General features: G+C 41.5%; 1 protein-coding gene across 15 annotated transcripts in view; it reads right to left on the reverse strand.

Moving 5' to 3' along the window:
* The window catches only part of PPP2R2B (protein phosphatase 2 regulatory subunit Bbeta), a 493312-nt gene that overhangs the window by 57713 nt on the left and 420690 nt on the right, over window positions 1–14909 (reverse strand). The window lies entirely within an intron of this gene.

Consider the following 14909-nt stretch of genomic DNA (forward strand, 5'->3'; position numbering starts at 1 on the left):
CTAATGTCATTTATTATCACACACAAAATAATAGCCACATTGAAGAAACTCCAAGTTAAAGAAGAGGCTAATAACAAATCACACACTGTTCCTGTTCCCTTCTGTTCCTCCTCTTTCAAAAGATATCAGCATCACTTAGCCCTGATGGGAAATCTCATTCTTTATAAATTCTAAACATTTTTCTAAGCCCCTCCAGGTAACCTCATCTCAGGGGAACTTGGCTTCCATTGTGGAGTCATTACCTTCCACAGACATGTTTCCATTTTTTTTAAAAACATGAAATCTATTTTAAAAAGGAAGTTGTGGGAAAATTTTAGAAATGTCTAGTTAAACTTTAAGCTAAATTTATGTTTTATGTCTTTTCATCTCATGCCTTTGGAAGCCTACACCCGTTCCTGGCTTTGTCCTTAACCCTGAAGGGGATTTTGAGAAACTTTAGCATCACCCAAGACTCTAATAGTCCAGATTCAGCCACTAATATATAGGGAACCCAATGACATCTGATTGACCTGAGAAAAATCTTGGTTTATATTTGCCTTAGAGTGCGAACCAGGTAGTGTCCACTTTTACATGCAAAACTGTTCCAGCTTGGACATTAATGATATGGTCACCCTACTGAAAAATAAAAACTTCTCAGTAAGTATTTCTTGAATGAGTGAGTGAGAACACATGATTAAATGATTTCTTTCTGGTGGATCAGAGAATCGGCAGCTAAATAGTTCCCCACACATGACTGTCTTTCTGGCAAACATGAACAAAGACCTATCACTCTTCCTCCTTTGCATTCTGGGTGAACTGGCTCCAAAGAAAGAGAATAAGAGCACAAATGCCCGAGAGAGAACAGACTAAAAAAAACATCAAAGACAAAGAAAACCCCACAACACAGGTGTGGTCCCTTAATAGAAACAAGATAATAAAATAACCAAAGCTATTTTCTTTTCAAGCAAATCATTTTCTTGCAACTGAGCCCCGACTGATTTGATACCAGGTGGTAGATTAAGACTTTGACTTCTGGATTGGCTTCAATCCAGGTGGTGAGGAGAAGAAAAGCAAAAGTTAACTTTTCTGAAGTTCAGTCACCTCACCAACATAACATAACGTTTTAGAAAAAAGAATTCTCCCAGTGCAGACTTGAGGGACTTTAACTCACCTATGAGGGAGTTTTTAAATCAAATCAATGATTCAGAGGAAACACAGAATTCTAGACAGATGTGGTACTTGATAACCCAGAAACCAGAGGTGACTTGAGGTGTGGCTGTAGAAGTGTCAGGGGTCCTCCGAATACTAGGAAATGGAGGGAAAGTCTTTGTGGTCCCCCATCCCAATTATGGATAATGGCCCTATAGCTTAAGTGTGTGTGGCAGGGACTGGGAGACCAGGGTTCTGATCAGATTCACCACTAACCAACAGGCTATGAGGTCTGGGCAATGAACCTGTTCCTCCTGAGCTCGAGCTCAATCACACTGTCTGCGAAACAGTGACCGTGCTCCCTGTGCCCTCACTATCACAAAGGGTGGTTTGGGGTTTTGTTGAGATGATCTGACCTCCAATGCATCCTCCTATCCACTCTTTCAACAATATTTACTGAGTGCCACACAAAGTCCTGGGGGGTTCAACTGGTGAGCAGAACCAGACACAGGTCCTGGCATCATATACCTGTTCTTGTCAGGGGAGATAGACATAATTAAAAGGGCTAGGTGTGCAAAAGAGAGGATATATTGTCAAGAGGGATTTAACCTGCTCAGGGAGAACTGAAGAGGCTTTCCTGAGAATGTGTGGGTGTGTTGGAATGTGAAAGATGGGTAGGGATTTAACCAGGCCAGGAGGGGAGTGGAAGGGAGAATGTGTCTGAGGGATGTGCAAAGGTCCCATGGTAGAGGTGAACAAGGCAAGAGTGAAAAACTGATAGGTCACTGTAGTTGAGACAGAAGTAGTGATGGGAGCCATTGTGAGAGATGAGGTGACAGGGTAGGTAGGAGGCAACACCCCCCCAAAAAGTTTTGCCATTATTCCAAGTGAATAGGGTAAAAAATGAAAGGATTTGCAATGATTGTGGTATAATCAAATCCAGATTTTGATTAGATCAGTCTGGATGTACAATGGAAAACAAGTTAAAGGACGAATGAAGTAGAATTTTTAAAGGGAAGATCATATACTCTTGGACATCAATGAAGGGCATGCCTGAGTTAAGGCATTGTGATGGATAAAAAAGTGACTTTGTCCTCAGAAACTCTACACCGAAATATTTATTGGGCATTTTCCCTGTGTCAAGCATTCTTCATACATAATCTCAGGTAATTCTTTCAAGAGCTCTGTGAAATAGGTACTCATACAAAGAGAAAACTCAGGCACAGAGAGGCTACATCACTGGCCCAGGGTTGCCCAGCTATAGGAAGCATGGCCAGGTTTAATTCGGGGACTGGAAAGTGCATGTTCCTTCCACTGCACCATACCACATTGAAATATCATACAGGGTAGGAAGTGATAAATGCTCTGAAAGTGACATAAATTGCCAGGAGAATTTATGGAATAACTAGTTACTGGTAGTTATAATGGTAGCGGTACTCATAGTAGTGCAGTGGTTAAGAAACCTCAATTAGGTGTTGTAGGTGTTCACGGTATTTGAACAGGGCATCTGTTCTTTCAGAAATGTGTGCCATGCTTTTATAGTTTGTCACAAAGGAGCTCCCCACCTGAAGCTTTTGGTTGCTACCTGGTTCCTCTGCTGTCAGGAGGTACCAGAGCTCAAAGCAGAACCCCAAAGGTCACAAAAGAATTGGAATCTGCAGGACTTCCTGTGGCTCCTCCTAAACTCTTCCCTGGGCCTTCTCGGTTACTGTACATTGTCTGTAGAGATTTCTTGTGGCTGTGGCGACATGGAAGGGAGCATGTAGCCAGGAATAAGAGGCATTACAGAGGGGGAACTGCCAGCCCACAGCTTCAGCTTAATGTGATGGGCCTGCCTGCTAATTCAGGCTGACATATTCCATGATGTACCACTTAATGGGGAAGGGCTCCGTGTAGGTATCTGGGGATGGAGCCTCTAATGCTTTGCCCAGATAAGACAGGGGGAATGGAGAGCTGAATGCCGCTCGTGGTATTCCAACATCAGTACCAGGCCTACGTAAAGGCTTGTCTGCTGCCCAGTGACTCCCCTCACAAGGACAAAGAGGGAAGTTTGGTGGTTCAAACAGGACAGGATGGACTGATTAGGAAACCACGTTGACTGTGTTTTTATTCTGCTCTGGCCTTTTGAGGCCAGGCAGGAAGAAGATCTGGACACTATTCCCTGAGTCAGGCCCACAGGCAATTGTTAAGGCTGTTCCTGGAAACATACATGGAGAGCTTCCTGTGCCAGTCGCTGCGTTTAGAATCCCTGACTCCCTGCCCCACCCAACTCCAAGGTGTTATCTCCTCCAGCGCCCTCAGTAACTAACCTTTCAAGCTAGATTCCTCTGTTTGCCCCATTTTACAGGGGAGGTGGAGGCAGGTAGAGTATCCAGTCCAATGTCACACAAAGTATAAGCTGGGGGTTGGGATCTGAAGCCAGTTAATTTGGTTCCTGAATGAGCACACCTAGCCACTACTGTGAATGAAACTATTAGGCTGAAATACAAAACTGCCATTTTTGCAAGTCAAAAATTGTCAAATATCAGCAATCTCATGTGGTTTAACCTAACACTTTGGAAAGGTTCTGTGGTGTATGGATGTGACATCAAATCAGGGAATATTTTGACTTGGAGGGACCCTTAGAGCCTCTTCGTAGGACATCATCTGTGTGTGTGGCGGGAGTCTTATAGTGGGAGGCCATAGTGTCTAGGCCTCTCCTCCTTCATTATTCTTGGTATTATATGCCTGCATCCTCAATAATATGCTGAAAGAACTATTTCTGTAGATAAGCAAAATGTGAAAGCAAGTAGCCAGGGCAGTTCTTGAAATCTACAGATGAGAACATTGAGGTCCAAGAGGTGAAGCACTATGGTCACCCTTCCAGGGTTGCTTGCACAGCCTAGGTCTCTGCTTCCTGTCCCAGACTTCTGCTCCCACACACCATCTGCCTGAACCATCCTCCACAGGACCAGAACCTCTTTTTGTCAAATGACAGAAGCAGAGCCAGACAAAATTCAGATCAGGCCAGGACGTCTTAATTCAGTTCAAACTTTGTCTGAGCCACCTCGGCAGAGTCATTGATGGGGCTAGGACCAATGCGGAGACAAGGGACATGCCGCGTGAACAGTGGTCAGTCCTTGGCCCTCTGAGCGGCCAGTCCTTGGCCTACCTGCAGGTGGTTCTGTGTTGAGCAGCTGGAATTCAGTGATGTCCCCTGACTCAGGTGCTTCACCCTTCTCTCTGACCCTGGTTGAGTTTCAGCTCATTCTCCTAGGCTGCTTTCAAAGGACATGCATCCCAGTCCTGTGTCTTGCCTGGACACGCAGTATTACATTAGAATATCAACCGAATAATGTACCAGCCCCAAAAGAGCAGCCGGAATCTAATCTGCAATAAAGCTTACAGAGATGTATTTCAGTTGCAATATTCCTGGGAAGCTCTTCCCCCCAGAGAGTGGCACGGCTTCCCCCGTCACTTCAATCAGCCCCTGCTCAAATGTCACCCCCTCAGGGAGGCCTTCCATGACCATCCCACCTCAAATCGCACAGCCTCCAGTCTATCCCCTTCCCAACTGACTGCTTAGAGTGTTTTAAACACTTCAGCAGTTCCTCAGTGAATTTTTGTCGCTATCCTATGATTAACTTGGTAGATGTTACAATCCCTATTGCACAGATGAGGAAGCTGAGGCAGAAAGGTGAAGCTGTCTGAAGGCTCGCAGTGAGTTTGAGGCAGGGTGAGTACTCAGGCCTAGTACTCCTGCCACTCCTTGACTCAGGAGTCTATGCCCTTAGTCGCTTAAAGCACACTCAGATGCTTGGGAGGGAGACAGCGAGGGCACTCGCACTGCTGTGTAGGTCATCAGGCACTGCCCAGGCAGTATCAGCCAAAGGGGTCCTGCCTGGGGATCCCAAGGCAGACCTCAGAAAGGAGAAGACTATGAAGCTAGGCAGGGCTTGAAGGGTGAGTGGGAGGTCCCCAAAGAGAGGTGGGGATGGGGAGGGGAGGGAACTGGGCTTCAGTCAGAGGGACCAGCATTGTGCAAACTCAGAGGAGAGACAGAGAGACAGCAAGGTATACACATACAGATGGGTGACTGTGCTTCTGGGGTGAGGTCAGTGATTAGTTATTCACTCAACAAATACTTATTAAATCCCTCCTCAACAGCAGATATGTTATAGGGGCCGGTGCCACAACAGTGAACACTCTGTGGGGTATAAGTTCTTGTGTGTATGTGTACATGAGGAAAACCTGAGTTGGCTAAGGGACTAGCAAGCAGGGGGTGTGCTCTTTGAGGTGGGGTGGTCATAGAAGGCCTCTCTGAGGGAGTGGTGTATGAACAGAGACCTGAATGAAGTGAGAGAGGGAGCCATGCAGCTCTGTGGGGAAGAGCACTCCAGTCAGGGGGAACAGGAAATGCAAAGGCACTGAGGTTGGAGTGTGCTTACAGTACAGGAGGAACAAGAGCAAAGAGCTTTTTTCTTTCTTTCTTTTTTTTTTTTTTTTAAAGAAATGGGGTCTTGCTATGTTGCCCAGGCTGGAGTGCAGTGGTGATTCATAGGCATGATCCCACTACTGATCAATATGGGAGTTTTCACTTGTTCTGCTTCTGACCTGGGCAGGTTAACCCCTCCTTAGGCAGCCTGGTGATCCCTCACTCCTGGGAGGTCACCATATTAATGTGAACTCAGTGTGAACACCCTATCAGCATAGGGCACTACAGCCCAGGACTCCTGGGCTCAAGTGATCCTCCTGCCTCAGCCTCCTGAGTAGCTGACTACAAGCACGTGCCACTGTACCTGTCAGCAAAGAGCTTTTATGGCTGGAGAGGAGTGAGTAAGGAAGCATGACAGTTGGAGAAGATGTTGGATCAGTAGTCAGGGCCGGACCAGCATCTTTGCTGTGAAGGTGAGGAAAGCTCAGGGAGGCGTGAGTGGGTACCTGTGAGTAGCTGCCTGACACAGTGCTCTATCCTCCCTCACTATTCCTTCTGTCTCTGCCCACCCGCTCTCAGTCTTCCTCCCCCAGGTTCTTATTATCTTTCCTGCCTCTCCTCTTGGGAAATACCAGATCATCTTTCACTTCCCAGAACCCATTTACTAAAAAAATGAATGTTGCTGTCATTTGGCTTATTTGGTGACCACACCAGTCATTCTTCACAATCTTCCATGACACCTAAGTGGAGGCTGGCGGGTCACGGTGCCTTGCTTCAGAGACATGCAATTAAAGCACAGTAGAGCCCTAGAAAACAGGAAGCCCCTGAAGCCTCCACTTTATTTTATTTTTTATTTATTTATTTTTTTTTATTTTCATTTCATTTTTGAGATGCGCAGCTCTCGGCTCTGTCCACCGCAGGCTGGAGTGCACGTGCCGGATCTCGGGCTGCACTGGCAAAGCTCGGCGCGCTCCAGGTTCACGCATTCTCCCTGTACCTAGCCTCAGCCTCCCAACGTAGCTGGACTACAGGCGCCTGCCACCACGCCTGGCTAAAATTTTTTTTTATTTTTATTTTTAGTCAGCAGAGGCGGGTTTCACGTGTTAGCCCAGGGATTGGTCTCGATCCTCCTGACCTTGTGATCCGCCCATCCTTCCGGCTCATCCAAAGTGCTGGGAATTACAGGCATGAGGCCACCGTGCCGGCGAAGCTCTACTCCTTTAAAAACATCTGTGAAAAGCGGGCGCGGTGGCTCAAGCCTGTAATCCCAGCACTTTGGGAGGGCCGAGACGGCGCGGAATCACGAGGTCAGGAGTATCGAGACCATCCTGGCTAACCCGGTGAAGACCGCATCCTCTACTAAAAAAAAATACAAAAAGCGACTATGCCGCGGCGAGGTGGCGGCCGCCTGTAGTGCCCAGCTACTGGGAGGCTGAGGCAGAGAATGGCGGGAGCTCGGGAGGGCGGAGCTTGGCAGTGAGCTTGAGTCTGGCAGCTGGGCCAGCTCAGCCTGGGCGACAGAGCGAGAAACTCTGATTCTGCAAAAAAAAAAAAAAAAAAAATAAAAAAAAAGAAAAAAAAAAAACATCTGTGAAAAGGCACAGCAAAGGGAGGCCATCGGGAGGACTCCCCTCACTGCACCTTCACGAGAAGAGTTTTTCACAGAGAAAAAACAACAGCTGTGTTTACCATGGCAACCTCCAGCAGCCCAGTCAATTGACAGATTCAAGGCAAGACTCGGAGAAGAGAGAAGAGATGGCCATTTAGGAGATAAAGAACAGGAAAGATGACGTCATGGAGAAGGAAGAAAAGAGAGATGTCTGTCTGTAAGATGTGGATGGATTGTAGCTGTTCAGTAACTCCAGGTCAAATCTCATTGAGGTGAACAGACAAACCTTTGAATACCATTGCTTGTTACGTATAAGCATAATCAATTATGTTATGGAAGGAGCATCCACGTTCTCCTTCCTAAAGTCGGATCTTCTCAGGAGTACCCACAGAGTAGGTTCTCCTTCCTTTTGCAAAAGAAAGATGTAGAAAATGTTCTTTAACTTGTCCTGAATCTTACTAAGGTGTACTATGCAATTCATAAACACTTCTGAGAGGGACAGTTGCATGACACTTTTAATCAAGGCCCCGTAGATGTCCCTGTCCTCAGCTCATTGTGATATGTACAACATAATCAACATTATAGGGTCTTTTGAAAAAATTGCTATCAATATAAATCCACACTTGCTCCATCTCTCTTGTTAGTGTTCAACAGATACTCCCCATTCCCCTCCCCAAATAATTGAGATTACTCTACATTTAGACTGACTGTATATATCAAGGTCATGGGGTTTGGTGGATTCTGTATCATCAATTAGGAACTGCACATAGGAAGGTTATAACCACACACTGGCCCCAGATAAAGCCATTGACAAACATTTATTGAGCATCTACTACATGCTGAGAAGTTGCCACACAGTATCCTTGAGAAGCTTAGGGGAGGTAGGCAATATGTAACCCCCTCCCTCTTGTTACTCAAACCACCCCTTTTGGGAAGGCTGTTTGATCTAGAAAAGACAAAGATGACAACAGAAGTCCTGGGTGTCCACTTCATCCTAGTTATAAGGAAACCCTGACCCTGGTGCTCTGGGACCACAAGTTTGAGGTCCAGTGGAGAACCTGAGGGCGAATATGTTATCCCATCTTGAGGCACTAGATAGTAAATCTCTCAGAGGGGCTTGGAAATTCCAGATTCCAGCCTTACTTCAAATTTATCACCTTGCCTTTTCCCTGGGCTTCCTTCAAGAAACAGCCTTCGTGACTTTTTAGTAACAACTGCCATAAGTTTGGGATAAAGCCAATAGCTAAGGGGCTATTTTCAAGGAAGAGGGAGTGAGTTGTCATAAAAATGGGAGATCATTGGGTCCTCCTGTAAATATTCTAATTCCAAAGAATACAGCTTGGTGGTACAGAGCAGCTGTCCTCAGTGAGAATACTGTTCCCCTAGGAACAGTAGTGGTGGATGACTTCCTAAGAACTATGTGAAAAATTTTTAAGGAAATTCATTTCTTCATTCCTAACTTCCACGTTCTCCTTCCTAAAATCAGATCTTCTCAGGAGTACCCACAGCCTAGGTTCTCCTCCTTCCTTTTGCAAAAGAAAGATATAGAAGATGTACCTTAAATTATCCTGAATCTTACCAAGGTGTACTATGCAATTCATAAACATTTCTGAGAGGGTCATCTGCATGATACTTTTAATCAAGGCCCCATAGACGCCCTCATCCCCAGCTCATTACGATATGCATTTCTAATAAAATTTTACTTTTTATATTTAGTCATCATTTGTCAGAATTATATGTTTATGTTGTTTTGATGTATTATGTTCTATTAATAGTCAAAGCAGCAACTAAACCCAGAAGATAATTTTAAAGTCTTACAGTCATATATTCATAAAAGAAAAAATCTATTTACATCTGTATTTGTTATAGAAATGATCAAAAAAGCTTTTAACATGATTTAGGGGAAATGCAGTAAAAATAGATGTTTGAAGAAGAAAAGATAATAATATAAAGCTTCTGACTTAAAAACATTTGTTCACATATTCTTTTAGTGGGTTTTGGTGAGTATTCGGTAATGAGGTATTTAAATCCCACTGGCTGCAATAAAAAGGTGATATAAAAGTTTTAAACTGCTAACGTTTAAAATACTCTGAAATCACATTTTCTGCAATTATTTAACATTACAATGGAAAAGCTTAGTTGCCTACTTTAAAACGCTCAGGAAAGTACATAGTTATTCAAAATTCTAGAGGTACACAAGCATACAATTTGAATGGTATAAGAGGATTTTTGGAGTTATGTGGACTTGGGCTTGGATCCTGGCTGTGCTAATTACCAACCATGTGGCCTTGGGCTTGTTGCTTAGTCTTTCTTGATATCAGTATTCCCTTCCTTAATGTTGGGGATATGTAACACCTTCAGTAGCAGTGTTAAGAGAACTTTGCACAAGGATTGACACATACCGTCTAACAAAGAAACATTCATGGAGACATGATTTGTGCCAGGATTGTGCTAAGCACTTATGCACATCATGTTATTGAATCTTCACAATGGCCTTATGAAGTAGGTACTAAGATCATTGTCATTTTATGGATGTAACTCCTGAAGCAACACAGGTCATGAAGTCTGCCCACAGTCATATGGTTGCCAAGGGGTAGAATTGTCCCTGGATGTTGGCTGTCTGGCTCCAGCCCCTATGGTGCTATTATTGCATTCTTACCATTAACTTCCAATTGTAGAAAAAAATGGTTCATTCTGAAAGATAGTCTGGGGAAGATTTTCTGACTTTTCTATATTGACTATGAGGTTTTAGCATCTCTTCCATCCACCGAGGGAGTTCAGTCATGATTATACAATGTAAGGTTGCTGAGGAAAACTAGCTAGGGGAATGATTGGTCATTGGATAGCAATTACTTTATTGAGAACTTAAAAAGCTGAAAGCTCTCCTGGTTAGGAGTTTTGCAAATAGCTCCGTCCTCATTGTCATGAAAATCTTGAACAATATGGACGCTCATCCAATTATCAAAGCAACCTGGGGGGCAGAGTCTGGCATTGTGTGTACCCATTATTGAAGGGTAATGCGGTGTAACAAACCAAATCGAGTATGTACGACGACTGTCAAATAAAATAAACCACTAACAAATTAAATTACTTTTCATTTTCAGTAGGAAGAATGCTAGTCATTTTTCATTTTAAAAAATATGTATCTTAATTCCATTTTATAAAAATGTGAAGAGAAGCATTTAAAGGCCTCTTGTGCTATCTATACTGATGTTTATTTTCTATAGATATCTTTCTCCTGGTTCCGGGGCATTTTCCCTCAAAGAATTAGTGGAGCGTTAAACCTCGCTTTGGTCAAAAAACCTGTTTCTTCCATGGATCAATGGTGGATGGAGTTCAGAAAGCAGGAGTGATAGGCTGGCTCTGGCTTACAGTGACATATCAGAGCTGTTGTTTCCAGAATGAAACTGCCATTCACCAGCACCCCGCCAAAACCCCCTGGGAATCCTATCCAAATAATATAATTTTGAGATTTCCCTGCTCACACCCTTCAACAGCCTCAATATGTCCCTAATTTCTTCTTTTACTGGCTTTGTCATATAGATTGAAATAAGCCTGAGAAGAAAAACCTCTTTGAACCAAGTCAGGCTTTGTGTTTCAAGTCATTAAAGATCTTAGAATTATATTCTTTCACTTGACAAACATTTATTAAGTGCCAATCACTGTACTAGGTAGTATGTGTACAGAGTGAACAAAACAGATTAAGGGGTAGAATTTCAAGTCTAACACGGAAGAAAGACACTCATGTCTCTAAGTAAATGCATTGTTATAAACTGTCACTGATGCTACAAAGAGATGTATATTGTTTCATGAGAGAAAGAAATAGGTGCTCTAATTTAGATTGAGGAATCAGATAAGTTGTTTGTAAAGAAATGACAATTCACCCCACAAAAGCAGGGCCATAAGCATTCAATCCTCTAAATCAAGTGTTTCTCAGTTAGGAGCTATTTTGTTATTGGGCAGTGTCTGGAGATATTTTTGGTTGCCACAATAGAGCGGATGTTACTGGCATCTGTGTGCAGGAGGTAGGGATGTTGCTAAACTCATTTTGATGAACAGGGCAGCTCTCCCTGAAACAAAAAATCATCTAGCATAAAATGTCAACAGTTCCAAGGTTGAAAAACCCAAGACTTAAGGACACTCTCCTGGAACACAGTCGCATCTAGGGTGGATAAAAGAAACCAAGTACTAACTTCCACAATAGGCCAGCAATAAATTTCAGTTTGTGAAGGTGTTTTGGATTAAAAAGTACTTCATATACATAGATATATTATATACATATATACATAAACATATACAAATATCTATGTTTAATATCTATATTTCAAAGACATATAAAATATATATTTGAAAGACTTATCCCCTATGGTCAGCTATAAGAATAATATATAATGCATAAAAGCTGCCTGGGGAATTAATGTATATATTTTAAATTCAATGCATCAAAAATGGTTTGCATGGCAAAAAAAAGTTCATGCTCTTTGTGTCTTTGACTTCTTTTGGCCTGACTATGAAAAGGAGAGGAAAGATACCTTTTTCTCAGAAGATAAACTCACTATCTAATTACCAACTCATGCAGAAACCTGTAATTCTGCCAGTTTTATCTTATTTTTTCCCCCAGACACTTACTTTTTATGCCAATATCACTATTTCTCAAAGTGTGTTTCCCTGTTCACTGCCTTTCCTGTTATTTCCTTTGATGTTTTACATTGTGTAATGCCACAAGAAAAAAAAAGAGACATCTTAAAATACCCCAGTAGAGGAAAATTTCATTTAACATTTATAGCTGGGGAGAGTGGGATTGGGAGAGGCAGTGGTTTAATTTTTGGTTAGTTTGGTTAGAATTAATCACAAAATTGTTTTGCTGTTTTTTAACTGGTATTACTTTTTCCTATTATTAGGATACTTATCACTGAATCTTTGATCACTGAGGATTGACCAAGCCTCAGAAGTATCACACTGCATTCTGTCATTTATTACTGTGGAATATATAGAACTAAGAAGATAAATACAAATTTGATATTAACTTCAAGAATCTTACAGCTGGGAGTTACCTGAGAAGTCATTTACATTAAAAGGTCTGGATAAACACAAAGATGCATTTCTAAGAATTTTAGAAACATGGCCTTTCGTAGATATCCATAGCATGTCAGTTCTGCCTCCCACCAACAGATGGCAGTAGTAATTACTAACAACACTTTGATTTAGAAACAAACTGACTTAAGATTGACATTTCAGGGTTGCATTGTCTGATTCCCAACCTTGGCTGAACATCAGAATCAAACAAGACCTCTTGTTAAAAACTGATGTCTGCCCCCCACCGGGGTGCTCCTTTGCCCTTCTGCTTCTGCCATGGGGTTATGCAGCATGAAGACTCTCACAAGATGTTGGCGCCTTGATATTGAACTTTCCAGCCTCTAATACTGTGAGAAATAAATTTCTTTTCTTTATAAATTACCCAGTCTGTGGTATTCTGTTATACAAACACAAAATAGACTAAGAGCATGGGTTTAAAATGATTTTTATAGTTCTATACTGATTGAAGGTTTTTTAATGTTAATTTAAAATATTCTGATTATGTTTATAATCATTAAAAGGAAATCACTTGTAGAAGATAAAAATGACAGGAAAAGGGTTACTATTTATAATATACAAAAAGTTCATGAAAATTAGTAAAAAGACAAACAACTCAATAAAAATATGGGCAAAAATATGAATGAAAAATTCATAAAAAGGGAAAAGAAAATGACCAAGACATAAATAGAAATATGCCCAACTCATTAGTAAAGAGATACAAATTAAAATTTTAAAATCTTTAATCTTATAAAAGATTAATCTGATGAATCTTTTAATTTTAAACTTTGCTCATAAAGAATTTACTATATGCCAGTCATTGTTATAAGTCTTAAAACTATTAATTCATTTACACTCACAACAATTTTATGAGGTAGGTATTCATATCATCCTCCTTTTACAGATCAGCGTATCTGAGCCACAAAGCAGTAATGTGTCCTACCTAAAAGCACACAGCTAGTACTTGCTGGAGCTGAGACAGGTACTCAGTATTTCCAGCCAAGGGAGTCCTAACTCTAAACCACTATACTATGCTGCCTCTCAGTTGGATGTATAAAAAGAAAAATATAACATCCTATCCTGGAGATGGAATAAACAATGAACATTTACTCATGGAAGCATAAACTGCAACAAGATTTTCAGAAGGGAATCTGGAAGTAGCTGTTAAAATAATGTACACATCTTTTGACTTAGTAAACCCTACTTTAATGAAAACTATCCTATAAAAACATCTGTATATAACAATATACAGGCATGTCCCAGAAATACTGCAAGTTCAGTTCCAGAACAACACAATAAAGTGAATATTGCAATAAAGTTAGACAAAATTTTTTGTTTTCCCAGTGTATATAAAGTTATGCTTACACTATACTGTAGTCTGTTAAGTGTACAACAGCATTATGTCTAAAAAAACAAGGTACATACCTGAAGTAAAAATTACTTTTTGCTAAATAATATTAATGATCATCTGAGACTTCTGTGAGTCATAATCTTTTTGCAGGTAGATGGTCTCGACTCAATGTTGATGGATGCTGATTGATCAGGGTGGTAGTTGCTGAAGGTTGAGGTGGCTGTTGCAATTTATTTGACTTTTATTTTTAATTTTATTTTGTTTTTTTGAGATAGAATCTTGCTCTGTTGTCTAGGCTGGAGTGCAGTGGCACGATCTTGACTCACTGCGACCTCTGCCCCCTGGGTTTAAGCAATTTTCTGCCTCAGCCTCCCAAGTAGCTGGGATTACAGGCACGTGCCACCATGCCTGGCTAATTTTTGTATTTTTAGTAGAGAGACGGGGTTTCACCATTTTGTCCAGGCTGGTCTTGAACTCCTGAACTTGTGATCCACCCGCCTTGGCCTCCCAAAGTGCTGGGATTACAGGTGTGAGCCACTGTGTCCAGCTGGCTGTTGCAATTTTGAAAAAACAACAGTTAAGTTTGCTATATCAATTGACTCTTCCTTTCATGAAAGATTTCTCTGTAGCATATGATGGTGTTTCACAGCACTTTATCCACAGAACTTCTTTCAAAATTAGAGACAATCCGTTCAAGCACTGTCACTGCTTTATTAACTTTATTAACACTGCTTTATTAATATTGACTTGATATTCTAAATCCTTTGTTATTTCAACAAGGTTCACAGCATCTTCACCACAGTAGATTCCACCTCAGTAAACCACTTTCTTTGCTTATCCATAAGAAGCAACTCCTCATCTGTTAAAGTTTTACCAGGAGGCTACAGCAATTAAGACCCATCTTCAGGCTCCATTTTTAATTCTAGTTTTTTTTTTTTTTTTTTTTTTTTTTTTTTTTTTTTTCTATTTCCACCACAACTGCAGTGACTTCCTCCACTGAAGTCTTGAGCCCCTCAAAGTCATCTACGAGAGTTGGAATCAAATGTTTCCAAACTCCTCTTAATGTTGATATTTTGACCTCCTTCCTTAAATCATGAATGTTCTTAATGGCACCTAGAATGGTGGGTGCATCCCAGAAGATGTTCAATTCACTTTGTTCAGATCCATCAGAGGAACTATTTTTGGTAGCGATAGTCTTTCAAAATGTATTTCTTAAATAATAAGACTTGAAAGTCAAAAATGACTCCTCAATCTATGGGCTGGAGGATGGATGTCATTAGCAGGCCTGAAAACATTAATCTCCTTGCACTTTTCCATCAGAGCTCTTGGGTGAC

The sequence above is a fragment of the Rhinopithecus bieti genome, unplaced genomic scaffold, assembly GCF_001698545.2.
Source record: "Rhinopithecus bieti isolate Rb0 unplaced genomic scaffold, ASM169854v2 scaffold_757, whole genome shotgun sequence".
NCBI classification, from domain to species: domain Eukaryota; kingdom Metazoa; phylum Chordata; class Mammalia; order Primates; family Cercopithecidae; genus Rhinopithecus; species Rhinopithecus bieti.